Source organism: Grus americana, chromosome 1, assembly GCF_028858705.1.
Source record: "Grus americana isolate bGruAme1 chromosome 1, bGruAme1.mat, whole genome shotgun sequence".
Lineage (NCBI taxonomy): Eukaryota > Metazoa > Chordata > Aves > Gruiformes > Gruidae > Grus > Grus americana.
The window spans coordinates 153,932,446-153,956,942 of NC_072852.1; the positions used below are offsets into that span (position 1 = coordinate 153,932,446).

Sequence of the window (24,497 nt, forward strand, 5' to 3'; positions counted from 1 at the left end):
TGATTGCTTAGCAACCACCTTGTCCTCAAGAACAGCAAAAGCTGGGAGTATGCAGATAATGCCACTGCTACTAGGGCTTATTTTCACCAACAAAGTCCCTTCTTGTTTCCTAACTGTCCCTCTATCATGCATTCATATTACCAATATTATCTGCTCCAGCACAGAAGTGCGCACCTTAGTCCCAAGTTCTTTCTAATGCAGACTGGTGAAGCTGAATAAATGCTGCCAATAGCATAAACTCCACGGTGGCCCATGTCAAAGATGTCTATTATATGGCAGCTTCTTTTGCATTCAAGAAGTCCTATGCGGTTTTAGCTTTGAAAGCAACTTACTTCAATGTCAAAAAACAGGAAAAAAAAAAAATTACACGCTCTACACAGAGACAAGAAATCTTGTTTTTCCTAACAGTTTTCTGACTAGCTCCAGTTTTGTGGCATTTATTGATGTGTCATGTCATCTCTGCTCTTTGAGATTTATTCCTGGTGCCCATCATAACTGGTGTTCCCAGTTCACAATATTCCAGTGTCGTTACAGGGCAGTCAAGGAAATGGAAGGATGTTATGGCACAGTACAGGGAACCATTTAAATGGGAATCTCTTCTGGGGATCACGCTTTTATGCAAAGTCAATAGAAGTTCTCTTTGCAGAAACTACAGAAAACCAATGACAAATGAAAACCATATGGCTTATGTTTTGAAGCATAATCTTGAAAGGGCTGGATTTTCAGAGAGGAAAGGAAGGTATGTGCTATTTGGAAATCAGATATTACAATTATTATTTAAGGTCATGAAATCTCATTTGGTAGTTTCATACTTTCAAGATTTTCCAGCTTCTTATCTGTACAGATTTCTTTTTTCAGTTTATTTTAATACACAGTAACAAAAAATTAATTCCTGTATGAGTCAGGAAATATAATTTCAATAAAAGAATAAAAAAAAATCCAAAAAATCCCAGAGAGGTAGAGAATAAGGATTCTGAAACAATGCTGCAGCAATCTCCACATCTCTCTCCCTTTTCAGGAAAAACAGCAAAGAATGAGGGTCTTAGAAGCAAAATGATATTTTTTCCTATAGGTTTTTATTTGATCAGTGAGATAAGATAAGCATCCACAATATGTAATGGAGTTTGGAATAAAAGTGTCAAACCTAAGCCTCAGGAGTTGTTAAAACAGATGACTGACTTGTGCTTGGGCAGTTTGCTGTAAAGAAGCATAAATTTTAAACCAGCTATACTTTAAATGTAGCACAGCATATGGTTTTACCCAGCTGTTGGTAAGAAAATTGTCTGAAAGCTTTTCCAGCAGAGTGTCATTAAAGGAGGTATTTTTCCATTTTGAGCAAAAGCAAAAATTCATCCAAGGTACTGTTGTACAACAGTGAGGAATTATGGCATGTTACACAAGTTTCAGAGGAAAAACAAGTCTGCCTTAGCAAGATTTGTACATAGCTATGTAGCCTATTTAAATTAATACAACTCAGTGTAATTTTAATATGGAAATAAAGAAAATGAACACCTGGGAAAAGTAGGGATGTGAAGTTCCACAGTGACCTAGAAGTAGAAATTGGAGCAGAGATGGGTATCCTGGGCTTTTTCTCACAATGCAGTCCGTGGGGAAAAGCAGACAGCAGTATCACCAAATTTTAAGCACCTCAAGACTTAGAATAATAGCATTGCAACATAAATGAGACTTTGATTATAAAGTGACTTAAAAATCTTTGTAAATGTTACACGTGGCTCAAGATATTTTTTTCAGGATAACACTGAGGCATTTTCTGCTGAGTGGTGAAATAACCATAGTGCATAATAACGTTTAACGACCTGTTTCAGAGCATTCATAGAACACAATACTATTAAACTTCACTACATTCTGATTCCTTAATGTTAAACCTGTAACATTTTATAGCGATGGGAAAGATTTAACACTCCTGTCATTCAGAGAGACAAAGATTTCCATGGTTTCTGTGGGTCTTAATGAGCAGATAAACATAATTCTGAAAACAAAGTTAAAGACCACTATAAAATTCTCCCCAAAATTCAGTGCATGACATTTTGCACTTCAATTTCATGCAGGTAGAGTATTTATGCACGGTTGCCCAGTTTCATTTGTGCCTACCAGCCCCTGCAATGTTTAAAAGACCCTCTGTAGTCCGGGATTTTGAAGACAATGTTTTGAATGTCAAATGCCTTGCCCCATGGTTTCACACCTATTTGAGCCCACTGTATTTGCAAATGAAGAAAAGTGCTCAGCGCAAAGCATATGCAAAAAGGCCCCCAAGTGCTTAAAGCTGGAGTTATATAGAAACATAGAGATGTCCATCCAAGACCTTCTTCCTTATTTTGGGAACACCTGATCTCTGGAGATGGCTTATTTCTCCATGAGTATGTTTTACAGGTTCCTAAAACTCCACCTCCAGAAGAAAACTCCGGTGTCAGGGAGCAGAGCAAGGCAGCCCTTGCATACCATCAGCCTTCATGACAAACCTGCCCACTTTTTGTACAACGGTTTTCTGGTCCAAAGCACTCACCCCTGAGGAGGGTACCTGCCTGTCACTCACCCCAGCCTCCTGAAGGTGCCATGATGATGCCAGGTGGGCTGCTGGCCAAGGGGCTGGTAGCGCTCTTAACCGTCCCCTTGGAATCATAGAATCATAGAATGGTTTGGGTTGGAAGGGACCTCAAAGATCATTTAGTTCCAACCCCCCTGCCACGGGCAGGGACACCCTCCACTAGACCAGGTTGCCCAAAGCCCCATCCAGCCTGGAAGCCGCTCCACTGATAAAAAAGCACTAATGATACATAAATGTGGCGAAGGAAAGACTGAAAACCAGCCCAATTTGGCAGCCAACAGGTGAGGGCACCACGTGACAGGACAGGGAAGGGAGATCTCGAATAATTTGGGAAAGGCCAGTGGCAGGAGCCTGGTGCTGAGGCACACCCCGGCAGTGCTGGGAAAGACGCACAGCTCCCTGAGAGAGGCAGGTTCTAAATGAGGGTGTAGAGACAGATATATGGCCCTACTTTGATTGCCATGCTCCTAACTGGTTGGACACAAGACATCTACTACTAAAAAGCCAGGTAGCCACATGAAGAATGATTCCCTGTTCTTGAGATAATCAATTTGGAGAGTACTGCTACCGCATGGAGTTGCTATGCCCTAGTTTAGGCAACCAGAAGATGAGCACTCTACAGGTGATCCCCTGAGCTCCTTCTACAGTTGATATAGAGAAGCAGGCATCTCTAGAAAACGATTCCTTTCATTCCAAAAATAAGAGGAGGAGTGAACTACTTTCTTAGGGTGTCTATTTCTCCACAACATTTGTAAGAAGTTCTGGGCGATTAGCTCAGAGGTAGACCTCTAAACTGGTGCGAGATGAACTTCACCCATAATTACTTACAAAAACAATCTACAAAAATAATCCTGCCCATAATTACCAATAATCCACCATTACAAACCATAACTATTTCCCAGTTTTTTCGTAAAAAGAAATGTAGCGTATTTATTGTAATGCCCAAATGCCTGCTAGACAGCATTTAAATCAGCAGGTCTTCCCCAAAACAGGTATTTAATTTAGCACTGTGATGTTTGTGCATCTCTGTAGTGCTGTATTTGCTGCAAAACACACTCAGATAAAAAAGAAAGCATTAATCTGTGCTGTGCAACACCATCAAAACCCACTGACCTCACCCTTCTTCCAGTGCCACTCAAAAGCCAAAGGAAGAGGAACAAAAAGCTCCCACCAAACCTGCAGTAAAAAACATTTTCTCCTGGTGTTGCTATGGCCTTTTATAGTTCCCCATAGCGACTGACACTGCTTTTGAGAGCAAAGCAAGAGGAACATTTCTGGTTCTGCGTCACCTCAGTGTTAGTGCTCTGTTAATGTGTTTTCCCTTTCAAGTAACTACTGAATGGAGACTACAGTGCACTTGAACTAATTTCCCCTCCCAAATAAGAGGTAGCAAAAGGAAACCCATCCTGCCTCACTTTCTGCATGCAGAAAATAAAAGAAAAAGATCATCTGTACCCAGAAAAATTATCACAGAAAAGGACAGGGGCATCAAAGGCCTCAGCGTGCTTCCATATACTTATTAGTGCTGCAGTATCAAAATACGTTTCGCATGCAAGTGAAAACAGAATTTTATTCTGTAATATGGATAAGAAGTCAGTCAGATGCAAACCTTTTTCTGGCAATCCACTGAAAGGTCAAGTTTGACTCTAAAGGCAAATGGAATAATTTCTGGCAATGCCTTTAGAATGAATCTTTTTCTCTCTGCCATAAATCAACAGTAAACTACATGCTGCTATACTGGAAAGCTATAGCATCTTCCCACACAGGCAGGCAGTTCAGAAAAGCAACTAGCATGTTCATTTAAGGTTTCAATGGCTTGGCAGGATCTACCATGTACTTTCTTTACTGCCATAAACCAAAGCAACATGTACAGCTTAGTATAGCTGATTAGTTATATTGTGGTGCTGTCTTAAACTGTGGTGCTATCTTCCCAGTTAATATTAAATCACTTCTTTTGAAAATAAGGTTAAAACCTAATATTATTTAATGTACTGTAATTATTCTGAACAAATAATTGAGTCCTCCTTGAGTTCATATAATTAAAATCTAAGTTTATTTGGGGTCCAAAAAGGGAATAGACCTGTAAAGATTTAATTACCGAAAATATTCTTGACCACAAGGCACAATCAACTAAAAAGTGAAGCAACACAAATAGAGGCACTATGTTTTCTCATCAGGAAGATTACCTGGGGGAGAAAGTCTAGAAGTGCATTTATTTTTATACTCTTGAAAAGATTATGGGCCAGGTACAGAGGCATCTTCATCAGAAAGTTGTCCTACTACTAAAACAGTGAAAATCGTGAAATGTAGCATTACAGTATGATTTTTTTTGGTATTATAAATCATAGACATGTACTTCTATAAGAGTATAGGGTATTCTATTTTAGGTAGCATACTCCAAAATATAGCTTCCTCTCCAGAAAATCTGTTGGAAAAACTATTTCTCTGATATGAAAGACCAGGTTAAAGACTACAGACAAGTTGAAGAAAAGTGAAGAAATTTTATTTGACGATACAGAGAACAAACAATTTCTTTGTTCATCTAATATTTTCTGGATTTGTGGAACCAGAGTGGGAATAACATCTCCCAACTACATTTCTTCATTAAGAGTATTCACAGCAGCTTGGGCAGGAAACACCACCACGTACCACTGCACTGTCCATGCTGTGAACATCAGTGATAACAGCTTTCAATGAAGGCTGCTGTATCATTTAATAAAATATTCAAATTGTTGCCATTGATGTTTGCTTTTTTTTCATGTCCGGTAGCAAAGAACTACCAAACAAAACCAAATGTTGACGTAAGTGACAGCCTTTTGGCACCCTGAAATCAAATTTACTGAAACAATGATTCATTTGTCATAATGCTTCTGAAGTCATAAATCCCACGGGAGGTAGCTGGGCAAGAGTGACAAGGGAAAATGCTTTTACAAAACACCTTTGCGCATCTAATGCCTATTTCCCTATCCCATAGGTAAAGTTTCACCAAGATGGCAGGGAGAATTGTTATGATGATGTCTTGAGAAATGCCTTTTATAGGTGGGCCTCTCAGATCACTTCTCCATCCTGGAAACCAGTTATCTGGGGGGACGTAAGGTACCTGTCCTAACAGAGTGGGCTGGCAGCAAGCAAGGAGCCCTAGAAAAATTCCATCCAACCTCTGCCTCTCTCCCCCACAGTGAAACGCCCTCCCTGCTGGCAAGTGCATGAACATTTTAGGGGGGGTAGATGAGGAAAGAGGAGAGTGCGCAAAGGCTGTGACGTAAGGGAGGTGCAGTCCATGTGCTGTACAGATACTCGAGTTCCTCCTGCTGGTCTGCTTCCTATGTAATCGGACACTGAGCAGAGGGCTCTCTAACACACCGCGTTGCTAGCGTAATGTAGGTTGTAATACTTCTGCATGGATGTAAGGAACAACCCACGATCCCTGCATTCATCTGGATGAACCAGTGATTACAGACCACCGTAACTTACAAACCCACCGCCCTTCTGAATGCACTATGCGTGTTTGCCGAGTCCTACAGAGCACTGATACTTATTTCAAACTATTATGTCTTTGCTAAGTTGAGAGGTCCAAGTAATATAGGCACAGATTAATGAATTTGATATACCTACCTGAACCCAGGCTGAAGCTGTGAAGCTCTTGTTCTCTGCCCAATATCCACAATAAAACAAAGGACTGTTAGTTATGAAATATAAGCTCTACTTTAGCAGATTATTTCTCTCCAGTAAGTGCCGTTGCTTTCATAAACACATCATTATAGGCTGGGAACAGTCTAAAAAAGCTTATACATCATTACAATGGAACTTATGCTATTACTGCTTAGTTTAAAAGTGGTATTCAAATATGGATTGTGTGTGAATTCTGTTGTAACTGGGTAAGCAAAATGTGAATGATTAAAGTTCCTTTGGACCTGCAGCCTTCTCAAGGCGCCGTGAAATAGGCTGTCATAAATATGCCTGCGGAATAATACGAAAACATTGTCTAGTCAATGTGTATTCAGCGGGAATATTGCATTCATGTTGTTTTCATTTTATTAATTTTAATATGGAAATCAGAGCTTCATTACAGTGCAAGAAGAAATACATAATAATATAAAATTTCAAAGCACACAAATAAAATTATGCCTTACCAGCTTTCATTTCCCCACAGCACTCCACAAATAATATAAACAGAAGTTGTGTTTCAGGATCGGTGTGGCATAACCAATTTTGCTCAGGCGGAGAGCCAAGAAAACACAAGTTCTAATCCCTACCCTTGGGCTCTCAATTCAGCAAGGCACTTATGTCCCTATGTAACTTTAAGAAAAAACAGTGTTGTTGAAGTCAATGAGTCTACTTCAGCGTTCATGCATTTTCCAAGTGCTCTGCTCAGCTGAGGTGCTAAGCTCCTTTATGTCATTTTTTTTCTCTTATAATGGGAGCAATACCTAACTTTGTCACAGTGGTGCTGTGGGGTTGCTCATCTGTATTTCTGATGAACTGCTACAGCCTTAACAGCGTGGAACAACATTTTGCAGTCTTTAATATGTTTACTTTTTTAACATAAATTCCATTTTACTAACATAATATCTCCTCATTTTAAGCAACGCTGAGCACCTCTGTCTCTCTTTCACATTAGTGATACTGGAGTTATTATTACAAGAGTACAACTGAATTCCCCTCCCACCCTACCAGTCTTCCGTGAAATCACCTGAACTCTGCTATAATGCCTCCGCTGCTGTGAACACACCATCGCTGTCCTCCTCCTGAGCTTGTATTTGAGGTGTTGCCTGTCTATGCAAACACAGCACCAAGTTGGACCAAGCCTGCCTGTGCTCTATCCCTTTAGACCTTCAAGTCTCACCGTCCTGCTTTGTGCTAACTCTTGTCCCGGTTCCAGGAATTTTCCCCTTCCTGTTCTTGACATCAGTCACCTCAGGCCTCCTTAAACCTATTCACATCCCTCTTACTAGGACCATCCTTCAAAATCATCATCCTGGCTGCTGTGATCCACCCCTCCAGCTCCCTCGCTTCCACCACTCCGGTGCCAGGCTCTCACTTTAGGGCTAGCCCCACACGGAGCTCCCCAGTACACCTCTGATCCTTGCCTTACCCCTGTCAGTAATGCCAATGGCAACACAGTTTTCTTGCTTCTTTTTGAAGTACTTCTCCACTTTTTCAAACTGTCCTAATTGTGTTTATTGGCGTTTTATTCTCTCACTACCTCTGACAAATCCCCCTCCCTTCTGACATCGACAAGGCAAAACATGAGCTGAAAACTTTTTTTTTCTGTAAAATTCATTCTTATCCTATGCTTTCATTCACTCCAACTTAATTTTCCTGTTTCTTCATGTCTTCACCTTATGTGCAGTTCACTTGTTTGTGGGATAAGATCTGTCGTCTTGGCTGCTCATGACTGCAGCAACATCCACAATGGATCTGCACACCACAACTAGCCTTTGTAAAGGTCTGTGGAAACTCAACCACAATTTGTTGGGGCCAAACCACATGCTTGTCCCCTCTATTCTTCCCCAAGTGGGCATCCTCTGCTGGGCACTACCAGGAAGCCAGCAGTTACCGTGCTGTGCTTTGAGGAAATGTTACTTTCCTGCGATCTCAGGGTTCAATATTTTATAGACACTGAGGATCACCAGCAGGTTACTCCTCAGTGTCGGTCAGATATTGTTATAAAATACAAAGCCTTCCAGAAACCTTCAGATCTGTAACTAGATGTAGAAGCCTGTAATGTTTGAGAAGCAAGGCTGGAATTGATTCAAACACATCCTAATGATGGCAACAACAGAAGAGTCCTGCCTAATTTTTCTCAAAAATTGCTTTGTTCTATATGCTTTCAGAGTTCAAAGCACTGCAAACCTGCTTTCAAAATATTGTTCTTCATCATATGATTGTAAATGATGTTAGCTACATATTTCAGTTTTGCACCAGAAGTGGCAAATCACTGTCAATAGAATCAAGACCTGCTTTGCATATAAATACTGGACTTGTTTCACAGTTTCCCAGCAGGGCAGTCTTACTATACATCTACTTGGAGGTCATTTTGTTTCAGACATCTGGCCTCATTATTGCAGCTGGCCTGCTATCTATGTTGTGCTGAATCCAAAACTGGCTTTGATGTCCCTCTGTTTGAGAGAACCTTACGTTTAATTATGAGTGTTTAGACTTAATTTAAGAAATTAAGGTAGACTGACTATAGCCCCCCACTCCTACAATGCTGACAGCACTAGGGCTTGGAGGGTGGTTTCAGGCAGAACTAAGGGACCAAGTGAACAATCTGCTATACTGTGATTTGAACCCACGTACCTCCATTGATTTCCTGGAAGTTTCACTAGCATATAATCAGCACAGGAAAGCAAAACTCAAAATCACTGGCTTTTCTGTGGCCCAGAGGACTCTGAGATAACACACAAGATGCAGCTGCTACACATAGACATGGCTTGCACTCATGCTTTACTGTGTATAAACCAAAAAAGATAACCAGCTTCCAACTTTTAGCACACTTTCCAGTATAAGCTCACTACATTCACTTCATCACAATACTTCCACCTAACACTAACAAGCATCCGTACACAGGCTTGCGTACCTCTATACACCTGGAGTAGCAGCAGAGCACAAGAGCTTTTAAAGCATTACTTCACTGTAGTGATAAAAATATTTCAGCCACTGGCAGGTATTGGACCAGTGGTTCAGGATCACTGTTTCTTCTAGAAATAAGAAAAGATTCAGATCCTGGGCTGCATTAGGGAAAGTGTTGTCAGCGGGTAGTGGGAGGTGATCCTTCCCCTCTACCTCACACTGGTGAGACACATCTGGTGTGCTGGCTCCAGTGCTGGGCTCCCCAGTGTAAGAAGGACATGGACTTACTACAGTAAAGTACAGAAAAGAGCCACAAAGATGATGAAGGGCTTGGGTCATCTGTCATATGAGGAGAGGCTGAGCACAGCACCGTATCAGGCATTTCCTCAGAAACAAATCACAGCATTTCAGCTATCGAAAGATTTCTAAGGTTTCTTATCTCAGACCAACCTTAGCATCGCATTCCTAAACAAACTCCTCTCAGAAAAACACAGACAACACCAGAAATGGAAAGGAGACAGGACCCCACTAACCTCTCAAGTTCTAAACAATTCTTGCAAACTTCACTTTTCCACTGTGAAGTTGGGCATGAGACAGAAGTGAGTCATAAAGGTTTAAGCATTACAGCGTCAAATTGCATTTCTACTATTTTTCACCTTCCATCAGGTTGGACTTTATTCCTAGTTTACTGGGCTCTCCTAGCCAATAGACAATAAATATATTTGCCTCATGCTCATAGAGATCGGTCCAACTCTCTCTCACATGAAGCACTCATTGGGTCAAGTCTTCAAAGCATATAGAATTTAGTGCATTAAATAACATATTGTTGTGTTGGGTTTGCATGGCAAGGTTTTGCTAGCGGGGGGGCTACAGGGGTGGCTTCTGTGAGAAGCTGCTAGAAGCTTCCCCTGTGTCTGACAGAGCCAATGCCAGCCGGCTCCAAGACAGGCCCGCCGCTGGCCAAGGCCAAGCCCATCAGTGCCTCTGTGATAACATATTTAAGAAGGAAAAAAACGGTTAGAGAGAGAGAGCTTTTGCAGCCAGAGAGAGGAGTGAGAAGATGTAAGAAACTCTGCAGACACCCAGGTCAGTGCAGAAGGAGGGGCAGGAGGTGCTCCAGGCGCCGGAGCAGAGATCCCCCTGCAGCCCGTGGTGAAGACCATGGTGAAGCAGGCTGTCCCCCTGCAGCCCATGGAGGAAGGATGAGGGGGTGTAGAGATTCCACCTGCAGCCCGTGGAGGACCCCATGCCAGAGCAGGTGGAGGCACCTGAAGGAGGCTGTGGCCCTGTGGGAAGCCCACACTGGAGCAAGCTCCTGGCCGGACCGGTGGACCCGTGAAGAGAGGAGCCCACGCCAGGGCAGGTTTGCTGGCAGGACTTGTGACCCCATGGGGGACCCCACGCTGGAGCAGTCTGCTCCTGAAGGTCTGCACCCCGTGAGAGGGACTCCATGCTGGAGCAGGGGAACAATGAGAGGAGTCCTCCCCCTGAGGATGAAGAAGCGGCAGAAACACCGTGAGATGAACTGACCGTAACCTCCATTCCCCGTTCCCCTGTGCCGCTGTGGGGGAGGAGGTCAAAGCCGGGAGTGAAGTTGAGCCAGGGAAGATGGGAGGGGTGGGGGCAGGTGTTTTAAGATTTGATTTTATTTCTCATTCCTCTACTCTGTTTTGCCTAGTAATAAATTAGATGAATTCCCTCTCTCAGTTTGGTCTGTTTTGCTCATGATGATAATTAGTGAGTGATCTTTCCCTATCCTTATCTCGACCCACAAGCTTTTTGTTATACCTTTTCTCCCCTGTGTAGTGAATGAGGGGAGTGATAGAGCGGCTCTGGTGGGCACCTGTCCCCCAGCCAGGGTCAACCCACCACAATTGTCCAAGCTCTTCCAGTTCTGGGAACAAGAATAGCATCTCAGCACAGCCCTCCATCTTTAGTTTTATCTTTGATGCCTCAGAAACAGAATAACACTGCTTGCATGGGTTTTTTCCCTCTTTTCCATACAGTCCACTCCTGTGCAATCAATATCCTCCAAGAGTAAATCCTAGTCCATCACCCAAACTCTGACAAATCTACCAGGGAAGCAGAGGACAAAGTAGAAAATAAAAAGTGAGGTCCTAGATGCCTCTAAAGAGTTAAGCTTGAAAACTCATGAGTGGAGAGGACTTTTCACACTTCATGAAAAAATAGGGCAGACAATACAGTAGAGCCTTACTTCAACTTGAAAGCAGATAAAACAGTCTTCCAACACTATAAAAATCTGTGAAAAGCTGAAGGAGCAGTAGTTAACAGAGATGAACATCATGGGAACAGCTTTACAATAAAATATGCTCCATCGAACTCCTCCTTCATCACTACACAGTGGTTTCAATCTTCTTTTCTTACTAAAACCACCCTATGACACTTCATGAGCCCTAAACGCAGTTCTCTAACCACATACAAAACCAGTAGCTGCCTTGGTACAAGCAGTTGGAGACTGCACGGAGACCTGCAGAGCTCTGTCTTCCCACACACATCACCAACTGACTGGACGGCCTCAGCAGCACAGCAGTAGTGGTTTTACCAACTTTTTATGTAAATTTTATTAAAACTTTAATTCATAGAGTTGCACAAAAGTTCTGTACTGGATGTACAATTGCCTATTCACCAACTTTAAATCTCGGTCTGTTAAACACAAAATTAAGAACATAAGAATATGGTCATAGCCCATAAAATGAGCAGTCTTGATTATGATTATATTTTTTTATGAAATTCCTTTTAAATATTTCAGTTAACATCTACAATACTTCTATGAAATATTTATGATAATTTACATTCATCAGTCTGAGTCCCAGTTTTCGAGATTAGCCCCAGGATAGGCGTATACAGCACCCTGATTCTGAATGCCTGGCAATTTCCATTTGTTACTGAAGAGTCTTTGGGTAGATTTCTTGCTGTATTTTTCAAAAATCCCATGTGCACAGAACATCCCATTGCATTAGCCCCATGAGGGCTCAAGGGCTCATGGCATTTTGTCTGCAGTGCTAAGTTTTTAAAGTCCTTTATATCTGTAGGCAATGATTTTGTTTCTAGGTGAGCTCTGCTTCATGCATCATTCAAACAGCTCATGTGCTACCATACAATGGCAAGGAGACTTCCCTGTAAGAATAACTGATAGAAACCTTTTATATGAAAGAGTAACTGGTACCTGAGAGAAATCTATGAATGACTTATTAATCTTTACAACACACTGCATTTGCAGAAAAAAATTAAAAATTGATGATGGAAAAGAAAGCTTCATTTCAGCAGTCGTCAGTGAGCAAACTTTCTGCCACCTTCAGCTGAGACATTAGAGCGGGCAATTAGTCCTCAGGCTGGCAAACAGGTTCCTGTGCTGAACAAAGAGAAGTCATCACTCATCACGACTCTTCATGGGCTAAAAACCAAGCAAAGTGTTTGCAGAACTGAAGTATAATGTCCTTAATGAATTAATTCCCTTTGCTACTAAAAAAATAATTAAGACAAACAATGAAGCCATTTCCATTTTAAAATTAATACTGACTATGTAAGTGGATGGTTTTCACAAGTCATTTTCTAAATTTTTACAAGTGCTGTTCATATAAGTCAAAACCAAATATAAATGAGCTACCATGCAAAGGTAGAGAGCAGATGTTACAAGCAGTAATTCTCCTTTCTTATCAAGATCAGAGTAAAACCTTATCTATAAGCAAAGATAATCTGTACAGAAACTCTACTGTATGCTTGAAATAATTAAAAAATTTGCCTACAACTCTAAACCCAAGTTTTCTAACAATTCTAGAATAGAAAAGTAACAGGACACTACACAAGTACTCATAATGTTGAGATAATACTGTCCATTTCCAGAACATGTTCACATTGCATTTTCAAATGTTTGTGAAAATGAAATACCATATCTGCTGAAACATTCAGGCATAAGAAATGAAATTCCATGTTGTTTTTTAAGTCTGAAAATGCAGATCCTGCTGTGATTAAATGGAGGTGTTTCTAAAGATAGACCAAATGAGATAAGACCCCAAGTAGAGAGTTTCATGTATTCCTCAATATTTTTTTAGCGTCATCATATAGATACTGTGGATATTATCTTCCTCTAATAATTACAACAGAATATGGGGCACTTATAATTCCCAAAGTAGTATCTTTGCAAGTAATATATTACAATTGTTATTTTTTTAAATAAATTGGTGATCTCTTCTCCCTGGTACCCAGTGATAGGACACGTGGGTATGGTTCAAAGCTGCTCCAGGGGAGGTTTAGACTGGACATGAGGAAGCATTTCTTTACCAAGTGGTCAAACACTGAACAGGCTTTCTAGAGAGGTGGTCGATGCCCGAAGCCTGTCAGTGTTTAAGAGGTATTTGAACAATGCGCTTAATACCATGCGTTAACTTGGTCAGCCCTGAATTGGTCAGGCAGTTGGACTAGATGATTGTTGCCATTTTCTTCCAACTGAAATAGTTCTGTTCTGTTCTGTTCTGTTCTGTTCTATTCTATTCTATTCTATTCTATCACAATTGGCTATCTCTAATTAGAACATCTATTAAACTATCATCGCTGGATCATGTGGTTTATTCTGTTTAATCTTACACTGACTTGATGAAAATAAGAACATTTCAGGAATATTCCTACTGTTGGTTGTAACACACCTCCGTTTACAAGCCACAGGTAATTGTTTCTAACTGCTGCTGGGTTTCATCACATGTATTTCATAGAGAAATGATTGAAAAGTTAGCCCCATCAGACTAAGATATGTGAAAACATGGCAATACTACTTAGCTTCAATGTACAGTGGAAAATGACAGATAGAGAATAAAGCTGATGGGAGTCATCTACCCAAATCCATTTTCTTTCCAAAGTAGAGGGTCACCAGAGCATCCACGCTCAATCAAGAGCAAGCTAGGAGGTATGCATGTTTATGCCCTTTAGCTGTTTGCATCAGGTATTTTTGATTACAGAAAGATACATGGTTCATTGGAGAAAACATTTTTCATTGACAAATGCACACTAATCTATGAAGGGAGATGAGCAGGTTTTACTCCTGAATGAAGCAAAAAGAAGTTACTGGCACGTAACATCTCCAAGTATGTGATACTTCAGTTAGGATACTTCATTTACATACTTCAGTTAAGACAAATGGCAAGACTACCACCTGAAAAACAATTTTAAAGATTTTATCTTGTTTTAGATAAGCATCTTAAGTTTCTCAGCTCCCAACATATTCTTCATGTTAGTTACAGAGTAAGTATCCACAGACGCTTCACAAACCACGTGGTAACCCAGGGTCAGGAGAGGAAGAAGTGTGTACTAGCAACCAGTAATGAGCAAGAAGGCTTTTTGACAGGCCACAAGATATTGAAGACCATGCCTGTACCTTGAGTGTGTCACATATATGTGTATAGGTGCTGGAATCCAGTAATAGTCATGCACTTATTCATAATCCCTCCTCTGCTCCTGAGCTCTAAATGAGCATAACATTTTTACTGGCATTACTAGCAAGTCGTCCCCCTTGACACTAAGTTCATCCTCATCTGTATTTTATTCTTCACCGTGTTTAGCGAATAACATGAATCTGTTACTAAAAAGTGAAAATAGGCATATGGGAAACCACAACTTTCCCACTGCTTCTATGAGCCATGTGGCATGCCTGCTGGGTGGCTTGACAGAAATCCAGAGATGTTTCTGATGCTCAGACATATCTTTTGTGAAAAGCATGCTTAAAAGAAGTACTGCAGGACTAGTGATTTAGAGATTTTCCCCAAGTGCTCAATTTCTGATAGACATTACATGACAAACAACTTCTCTGTTAACCTTTCTGCAGATAACCCATTCAGTTGCTTTGTTCATTCTGAGAAGTATTAGCTGATTTAATATATCGCCTTTCTTATTTGAACTTACTTCAAAGCCCTGTGTGCCAGCAGATCAAGCAGTTGCATCGGCTGAAACATGCTTAGCGTTTACTTGAAGTACTAAATTGTGCTTCAGCCCTAATAGCATGTTAATATGAGCCCAAATTAGGCATGCTTAACCTGTAACTGCATTGAAACAAGGGCCTTTGTATCACGTGAGTAAGCTAAACATCCTGAACCTGGTACCTCACAGATTCATGGCACTGTACAAGTGAGGAACCAGCTTTTGCAGAGCTCCATCCTTCATGACAGTATGAGTCAGTAAGACGGAAAAGCTCTCTTCTTGCCATCAATGAACAGCTGAAGATACTCCAGAAGCTCATGCCCATAAATACATCAAAGAAGCTAAAGATGCTCTGCAGAGCCCCAAATCGCAGCATCTTCCAAGCAGGTTAGAGACGACACGGCACAAGTTCAGAGTGGCACAACATTGTCAACAGCCTAAGGGCCTGTAAAGACTTAGCAGGATTTAAAGGAGAGAAAAACAATGTGGAGATTTGTCCTCTTCCTTTGTTAAGAGCAAGAAGCTTGAGCATCAAAAGAAGCTAATCTCTGTGGAGGTCAAAGGATCCCAAAGCTTCCTTGCCAGCAGATAGAGTAAAGCCAGCAACAGAAGAGAGAGTGAGGGAAAAGGAGGAGATCATCCTGATTTAGAGAGGTGATTGCTTCCTTTTTGACCAATTTCTGTATGCCTGCTGGCTTCTCCTTTCTCCAGAGTGAAATTCAGGCAGAAAAAGAGAGAGACTCAGCGCTTTCCTCTCTTCTTCCTCAATATTAAAAAGGAGTAAGCCCTGACAGCATTTTCTTCTCTTCATCTAAGGATCCAGCACAAACTAAATGAGCAGTAGTTTCCCTCTGTATGCCACACGGCAGGTCCTGTGTGGGGAGGGTGCTAGTGAGGAGGGCAGCACACCGCAGCGTTCTGCACAACCCACACGTGCGGTGGCCTCCCATCCTAGGGAATGCTAATTGCCGTGCAGCCAGCCAGTCTCCTCTACCCACCCCCAACACAAAAGATGATGCAATGCCACTGCCACTGCCACACAAGGTCAGCACCCATGTGACACACTACCAAAAAGAGCTTGTTGCTGCTTTTCACAATCAGCTTCAATGGAGCATAGGACATTAGCCCTTCATCTACTGAGAGAAGCATTATTGTATAAAGCTAGCAGATATTTCTCCCTCTCGCAGAATGAAAATCATGGGAAATGTAACGTCCTCTGGGCGTTCAGAATAGAAATGTAGTTTCCAGATAACGTGACTGGTGCTAGAGCTTAATAACTGAACAAATATCCTTCTGTCTTTAGGTTTCTAAGTCATATCCAGCCTGGAATGAGAGCAGCTGTAAATTATTAGCACATATGATTGTGCCATGGGCTATCCCTTATGAACAGTTGGTCTCAAAGCATTTCTGTTTGTCAACATTACCCAGGAAAATAGTCACTGGTGACTTTCCCAAGCTGAAAAAGGAAAAGAACTCATAGGCTTTAGAATCACGTATATTTTTACAACACAAAAGATACAGTTAGATCATTCCTTCCAAACAACAAGCCTAATGCTCTCTTCAGAGATAAATCCACTAATGCAAGGATTTCATTCTCTGTCAGTTTTGTACAGCAACTATCATCCTCTCCCAGTTATGTGGAAAATGAATAAAGCCCAAACAGTCTTTCATGCTCTATTCAGTGGTATTTTGGAATTTCCTTCTCCCTTCCAGTGCCAGATCCAAGTCACAAACTGCACAGTGATAAAAGGTCACTGACTACCTGCCCCAGTCTGCACTACCGACCACACGTTGTTCATATGACGAATAATGTAATGAAGAGTACTCTGCTTTAGCACATCTGACCCCACCAAGCAGAGGCAGCCTTCAGAAGCACACAGCATGTCCACAGTGTGATGCGTAATGCCCGTGAAAAGACACGTCCACAGAGTGATGTGTAATGCCCACGAAAAGACATGTTCCCCAAGAATACGACGGGAAGTTTGTAAAAGTTCACAGAGCGTATAGCATTGCCAGTTTCTACGGTGGCTTCTGGATGGAGCTGTCAGCAGCCTTTCATCACCGTAGGTGTCCTTCGGTTCAAGCTCTCTGTACACAGCTACACCCCTACTTTCAGGCAGGCCATTATTTTGAAACCACAGACTCTTGCAGCTCAAAGAGTCTTTGCTTCTTTGAACAATATTTTTTTCTTTTGCTGTGCTGCCATCCAAAAAAAAAATTTTCCACACACAAAAGCTTGATCTCTAGGGACAACGTGAATTCAGTGTTCCAAATAGTAAGCTCCCTAAATTAAAGACTTTGTTTTTAGCTTTAAAAATAACTGCAAAGTTCATCTTTCTAAGCTCTGCATTCAACGTTGGGAAGCATACTGAAAGAGGATCAATGCCTTCTTTTTCCTACTCATGCAAGTCTTACTACAAATACCTAACCAGACAGAATTTCTATAAGGTGATGTACTGGTGTAGGGTGGCATCAAAAAGTTGACTCAAGCACAGTTTTTCAGGAGGATAAAAATTCAGTCACTTAGAATGCTGGATGTTTTTCCACTTAGTACCACAAAAATGCTGGTCTGTCCTGCATTAGCTTTGAGGTATTAGAGGCAGAATCTTCAGTAAAATGTGCTGTCATAGCAAATACAAGGCAAAAATTGGTCTCCTCAAATTTGACTTTAAATGATGAGGTTCTCACTAGATTAGAGATCCGTATCAACCGGACCCTTTTCTATATCCAGTCAACCCAGGACGTCTGCACTCAAACTTCAAGATTGACAAAGATGCCAGCAATGTCAAAGTCTCTGATGCATACCTCTAATTCTGAGCAACTGAACTGTCATGTTCTTATTCTATTAGACTAACCAGAGTATTAGTTCATTTCAAGTACCGTGATGCTTTGTTTAAGATAACAGGCGGTAGAGTCTCATGCAAAATACTGTTCTGGTTTGAATACCTGTTAAAACTATTCAATTTGTTTTAAAAACTCATCACAGTGGATCTTCTTACAAACTTTTAAATTATTTTAATGGTTTCTGTACAGTTATGTCAGCTTCTGAAGTGTTAATCAGTAGCCCATTATCCATTTTATGTATTTGTGACACAGCCTAATAAAGCAAATGTGGAGTCCAATGCCATTTCATCCTTTAACATTTATTGGCATGTTTGCATTGATTTTGTTAAAAATTCTCAATTAAAGCAACATAATGTGACATTTCCAATATGATTCAAAAGCAACATTTTCACATTTCCAATATGGTTAAGAACTTCTATGAAAGGCCTTGATGAAAGATTAAGACCAGCTCCAAAGCGACACTGGAGATCAGCTCTCAAACAGATAAATCAAGACATGTTTTACTAGCTGCTGTGTGATATGAAGTATTTGATGTACTTTATAAATGCTTTGCAGCTGGATGTTCCATTTCCCAGGAAGACTGAAATTACATTTTTGTAACTCTCTGTAAGTTTTGTGCCGTTGCTGATTGGTAGAAGTATAAGCTGTGCTCTTTCTTCAGTGTAAGCAGTGTCTAGAAAAAGGCTATTTAAGTGTCTGCGGATGGCTGTTTAATACTTCAGATGTGCTGTCAAGCCTAGACCGTGAAGATGATTACCCATAGCACTTTGAATAATGATTGATCTTAAAAGTTTTCCTTTTGCTGTGTTACGATGCAGTGGATGCACCACTTCTTGCTCCAGTTATTCTGCGATGGCTGCTATTTCATTGGCTTCAGCGTGGCAGTGGGAACATGACTTTTTATAGACTACCTTAATGCTAGCAAACGTGGCTTAGGGAGCAAAACAGAAAAGTTGTTGAACTTCAGTGCTTTTACATTTGACAATAAAAAAGGTGATCTGAAAAACTTTTACAAAGCTAGCATTCTACTCTGAGAGCAGGCCTGATTTCCCAGTGTTTTCCATCACTTTCACACTGGCATAGATCTGATTTCAAATTAGTTACAGAGATTTGTAAGTGATGGAATGCTCTGGGGAAATCAGGACCAGTGCTTTTAGCAATGATAAGCTAAATTTAAGAGAAGATTAAATTATTTTGCAGCGAGGTAAGAAAACCAGTGAGGAAAAAAATTCCATGGATGGGGGAAAAAAAGAAGGGAAAAAATACTGTCTATCACAAAGGCACAAGTAAATTTAGTTAAAAAATCAACTGTTTCATGCTGTGTGGGAGTCTTCTCCAGATTCCAAAGAACTGCCTATTTCTATTTCCTCCCTTCAGTGCTGTACGTACTCAATATACCAAATAACTATTGGTCTGATTTTGCAACATGTATTGTCTCTGGCCAGTGGCATCAGAGATGATGCCGGAAATATTCTGAGAGATCATTTGATCAAGAATTTACTTCGTTAAATATCTGAGCCTGATTCTTCACAGCTGTGCCAAGTGGCTTAAAGCTCCCTACGGCTGCAGCGAGCACTTTTCCTACCCTTACACCACTAGTGGTGTGGGGTTGCCCGTGGCCCCAGAAACTTGCTGTGCCCAGCCACCGTTTCCTCCACCCTCACCCCAGTTTTATAATCCAACCTGGAGGACGCCCTGGGCTTTGAATCGCAATGCAGCCGCCATGACAACCTCCGGTTTTTACCTACTTTCTGAAATCACCAGGGAAAGTACGAAGTACGAGACACTGGGGAGTTAGGATCTTGGCTTCCCGACTGTAACAGCAAATGGAGGAATTTTGCTTCAGCCCACGGTTTGGGTGATTTTTCTCTGCTTATTTCCCGCCCATTTTGAACCCCTGAAGGCTGCTAAAACGGGACCCCTACTTTCTTTCAACTCCTGAACCCCTTGAGTAACCTGGCTGCCAGCAAAATATTTTACTTTTATTGACTTCTTTGTACTGTACTTGAGAGCTTTGAAGCAGAAAGATGCTGTTTCAACTGTCTCTGAGAACAGCCTTGGTAAAATGAGCTGAATTACACTGTAAAATAATGTTACCTTCAGGACCATCACACACACTGAGAAAACTTGAGGGACCAGCTCTCCTGATAAAATAGATTCCTATTTCAAAGCAAAATATTGATATTCAAATAGCTACATTGAGAAGGCACCACACACATTAGAGATGTGCTCTTTTTTTCTGGCCACCTTTCAGAATGAGAAAGTAAGAGTGTGTTATAACAGCTGACAATTCAAAGCTTGAACATTGGAAAGCAAAGCCTTGTTTACAGAGCTCTTCCTGGATGTCTTAATAAAAATACTTGAAGCTTTCACTTTATATGCACCACGTGGATCCGAGTACAGCGATAAGGCAGAGTGCATTGAAAGCTGAGAAGGCAATAGAAATTGAAATCTGCTAATCTTATATTTTAGTAGAAAATAAAAAGTCACCTGTAAACAAGCTCTTAGTTTTCAAGGACTGAAGTAGAGACAGACATGAAAGTATTGAAACTGCGCGGCTCTGAACTTTTATCTCTGCGATTTACATAAAGAAGTACATAAAGCATTTAACTAAAATCTACAAAGTTTAAGCAAACATAAGAATCAGAAGAGTAAAAGCAGGAAGGTCCATGAAACAGCACTCTACAGACATTCATCCACATGATACGGGTTGCAATCTGTGACCTCCATTAACATCATTATTGATAAGAATCCTTTAACATATTTTTCTTCTTAAGTATTATTTTTATACATTTAAAAGCCTATCAGATCAGTCTGGTGTCAGATCTATTCTAACATCAGAATTCTAATATGAATAAATTATCCAGATACGCCTTTACTGAATACTCTCTTAAAAAAAAAAAAACAAAACAACCAGCAATAAACAACTAGATGCAAACCCAGCCAAGGTGACCACAAATTACTTGAAAATCAAGGCTGAAAAATTTAAATACAGTTAGTACAGAGAAAGCCAATGTGTAAAAATACATTTAAAAGTTCTCTCATTTAGACTAATCTTGATCTTAATTCACCTTGTTTGCTTTCCTATCTTAAAGGTCAGTGTTGTTTTTTTCCAGTGCTAGGATGCATTCATTGGGTAAAATATGCAAAACCTGAATATATAAATATTTTTTTGACTACAGGGTTTCAGGCCTTTCGATTACCTTATTATCTGCAGTGGTTGGAACTTGCTTTTTTTTTTTTTATTTTTTTTTTAAATTAATTATGATCAACTTGTTTGCCTTACATCTGTAGGGAAATCCTACATAGTCAGTAAAGAATTTATGCTGCAGCATCAGCAGATACTTAAAATTTCAAGGCAAATGTACAGTGCATCATTCAACCAACTTTGTCAACCGTGGACAAATTTAATTTGTGTGTTGTGATAAGTAGCATGTAATTTATGACTGCATAGACTGGAAATCCATTCCTTTGTGAGCTTACAAATGCTATTTGCAATTGAAAATATCTACTTTTGTGAGTTACAGTGGTACATAAAGTTAACATTGGCAAACATCATATTTACTTATATTTATATTCTAACATAGGCACCAAGAAATGAGTTTGGAGGTCTTAGAGTGATTCACTGCTAGGTAATTATTCATAATTCATAATACTGCCAAATAACAGAATAGTACTTGGGCACGAGATACACTAGCAGTTCTCTCATGGAAAGCTTATACTTCCTCTAGCTGGCCCACTCTGGTGTTATCAGTATGGGAAATATCTACCGTTAGTGAAATTTGAAGACTGAGTTTGCTTTCGTAGAGGTTTATGCACATACCAGAGCTTCATTAGAGCACCGTACACCTAAGTGCAGCATCCTTCCTGCATGACTCCCAGAACAAAGCATGCATTTCCATGACAAAGGTGAATCCAGCATCAGAAACACTAGGAAACATATTCCACTCCAAACACGTCCTAAATCTTATTTAAATATAGCAAGAGAAGCAAAACTGTTCTTTCTAAAGCTGTAGACAACATGGATTCTCTGGAAAACTTGTTATACCTATTTGACCTATTTGGTGCTAGGACAACAGCACTGTCCAACTACAACCCAAATGTTTGCTCCTAAGGAACTCTGCTAATACAATGTACCGCAACTCTGCTAGCCTGTAATCAAAAAAATAAAATCACCACCACATCTGTCAGTTAACTAGTCTCCCAACAAAACAAATGCCAACAACACATTGCTAGATAGTTTTATTTTTCAACAAAACAAAAAGGGTGGTTCTATTGAATAGACTCTCTGTTCTCATATTAGCAAGTACCAACAAATGCTCTATTACCTGCTAACATACATTTCATTCAAACGCACTTGAATATTTAGTCGCATCATCATTCTTTTAAACACAAGCAATATTATTTATCTCAATTCAACTTTGGATGCAATATAAAACAGATTTTCCAGTTGTGAAGAAAACTGGAATTGAGTGCATGCTACATTTGGTCTAACCAGCATTTACCCACAAAAACAATTCTTCATTTTAGAAATTTTCTTCCAAACAGAGCCAATCCAATAAGCAACAAAGATGCAAATACATGTAACATGAAAAAATATTACTCCGATTACAGCAGTAAAACACATACCAGTCTTAAAACACTTTGAGAAATAAAACATCGTATTTCTGAGAGCCAGACACAGAGGTATGTTAAGTGAATAATAAAAACACACTTGTGTGTACTAATTGGATAATGACATATCTTGCTTTGACTGTCAGTTACCACTGTGCCTTTAAAAGTTCCTTTTGTTAAGCATGTAATTTCACTGTTAAAAATGAATAAAAACCTATGCAAGTGCCTCAAGACAGCCTTACATATGGTACAGATCTAACTTCAGTGTTACATAGAAAATAATCCCCATTGTAAGTCTTTGCACTTTACATTCCCGTTTACTTTATATCTGCCTAGGGTATGTTCTGGTTTGGGTTTTTTAAAACTTTTCTGAAGCCTTGGGAAAGTTTCTAAGGAGAGCAATACCTCTAGTATTAATTCATCCCTTATTTCAGTTAAAAAGAGTGGGGTTTGCAGAGTCTGGATTACAAATCCTTTCACTGTAAGAAAGCCCTGTGCAAAGCTGCTTTTGATTTGCCACCAAGACACGGTCTGTCCTCCAGTCCTCCCCGCACCTGAAACCCACAAGTAATGGCACAGATTTGACCTGCTATCATGTCTCACGCTGCATCTCCCCAAGCACTCTGACAAGTGGCTTTAGTATTAGTCCTGCCACCCAGGCAGGGAGACTGGTCAAAATTAAACTAAATCCTGAAGCAATCTCTCACCTCAGTGTTGGTGAGACTGATCAAGTCTGCATCTCACAAGTAAACAGACCCCAAATCAGCGTTTTTGTACGCCTGTGTCTGCATGCAATTTTTTTTATCGCCACTCAGAGCTCAAGACTATCATCAAAGCTATCAACAATTTAAAAGCATACACTGGTGGAGAGGAGGGGAGGGAGGTAATTTCAGGTACTCAGACTGAAGTTTACCCTCCACTCCCTGCGAGCTGAGGCAAAGAAAAAGAGTCACTGCAGACAGGACGTGCTCCCAGAGTTTTCTGCCAGCCTCTTGCCTTTGCTCACACAACCTATCTGGGGAGCATCCTCCACCCGTACCGAGACCCTTAGCATCGAGTCACAAAGCACAGATGTGGCAATAAGGTACGCCCCAAAACACCAACTAGCACCAGCGCCGGATCAAACCTCCAAAGGATCGCCCGGCTAGTTAGAAAAAAACACCGAACCCCGAGGCAACATTTCCAAGAGCACCTCGCGGTGCACATGGAAACCCTCGCTCCTTGCCCCTCCAGCCCCTGCTCAGCTCCAAAGTGACTGAGCCCACACCGTCCTCCCCGGGGGCTGGGAGCCTGTTTCCCCACCGGTGCTTGGAAAATCCCCAGCCAAGTTCGCCCACCACGCTCTCTGCAGCCCCGCTGCACGCCTTTAACCTTACCCCAAAGAGAGGGCAGGCAGCCTACCTCCCCGTGCTCGGCAGTCCGGTTGCGTGCAGGGCGCAGAGTGATGGAGAGCGGGGAACTCTTCAGTGATAATCAGCGCTGAGAGGCTGCTCCTGTGAATAGTGTACATCCTGTAGCAGCAGGCTCTGTTTCTAGCAGCTGGCAGCAGCCTTCGCAGGAGCAGTGATGAGCACAGCTTGAGATCTTCCACAATTAACCAAATATTGTATAGCGGCAACAAATCAACAACTAAAACCCGGCTCGCAAATAAAAGCAAAGTACAATTTCAGATGGGAGCTGAAAGCTTAAGTCACCGAATGCTACATTTCTTCTTCAAGATTATTCCAGCAAGCTCCTTCTGCTATTTTTACTGTACCATAATGCACTAGGTCTGGCTTTTACCCTATTGAAAGAACATGAATATATTATTATCCACACAAAAGAGCAGGTTATTGTTTATGAATTACCAGCCTTCCCAGCAACAAAGGCTATTTTCATAAGAAAACTCAATTTCATTTTAGCTCCAATTTGATTACCAGCTGAAGAAAAGCAGCCCTGCGCCTAAACCTCAAAGGATTTTTATTCATAC

The 24,497-nt window shown here is 40.9% G+C and overlaps 1 long non-coding RNA gene across 1 annotated transcript in view; it reads right to left on the minus strand.

Moving 5' to 3' along the window:
* Positions 1-24,283, minus strand: part of LOC129199675 (uncharacterized) — a 427,470-nt gene extending 403,187 nt beyond the window's left edge. The window contains exon 1 of the long non-coding RNA XR_008574710.1: positions 23,930-24,283. This is a non-coding gene — a long non-coding RNA (uncharacterized LOC129199675). The remainder of the gene's footprint in view (positions 1-23,929) is intronic.
* Between the last annotated feature and the right edge of the window lie 214 nt (positions 24,284-24,497).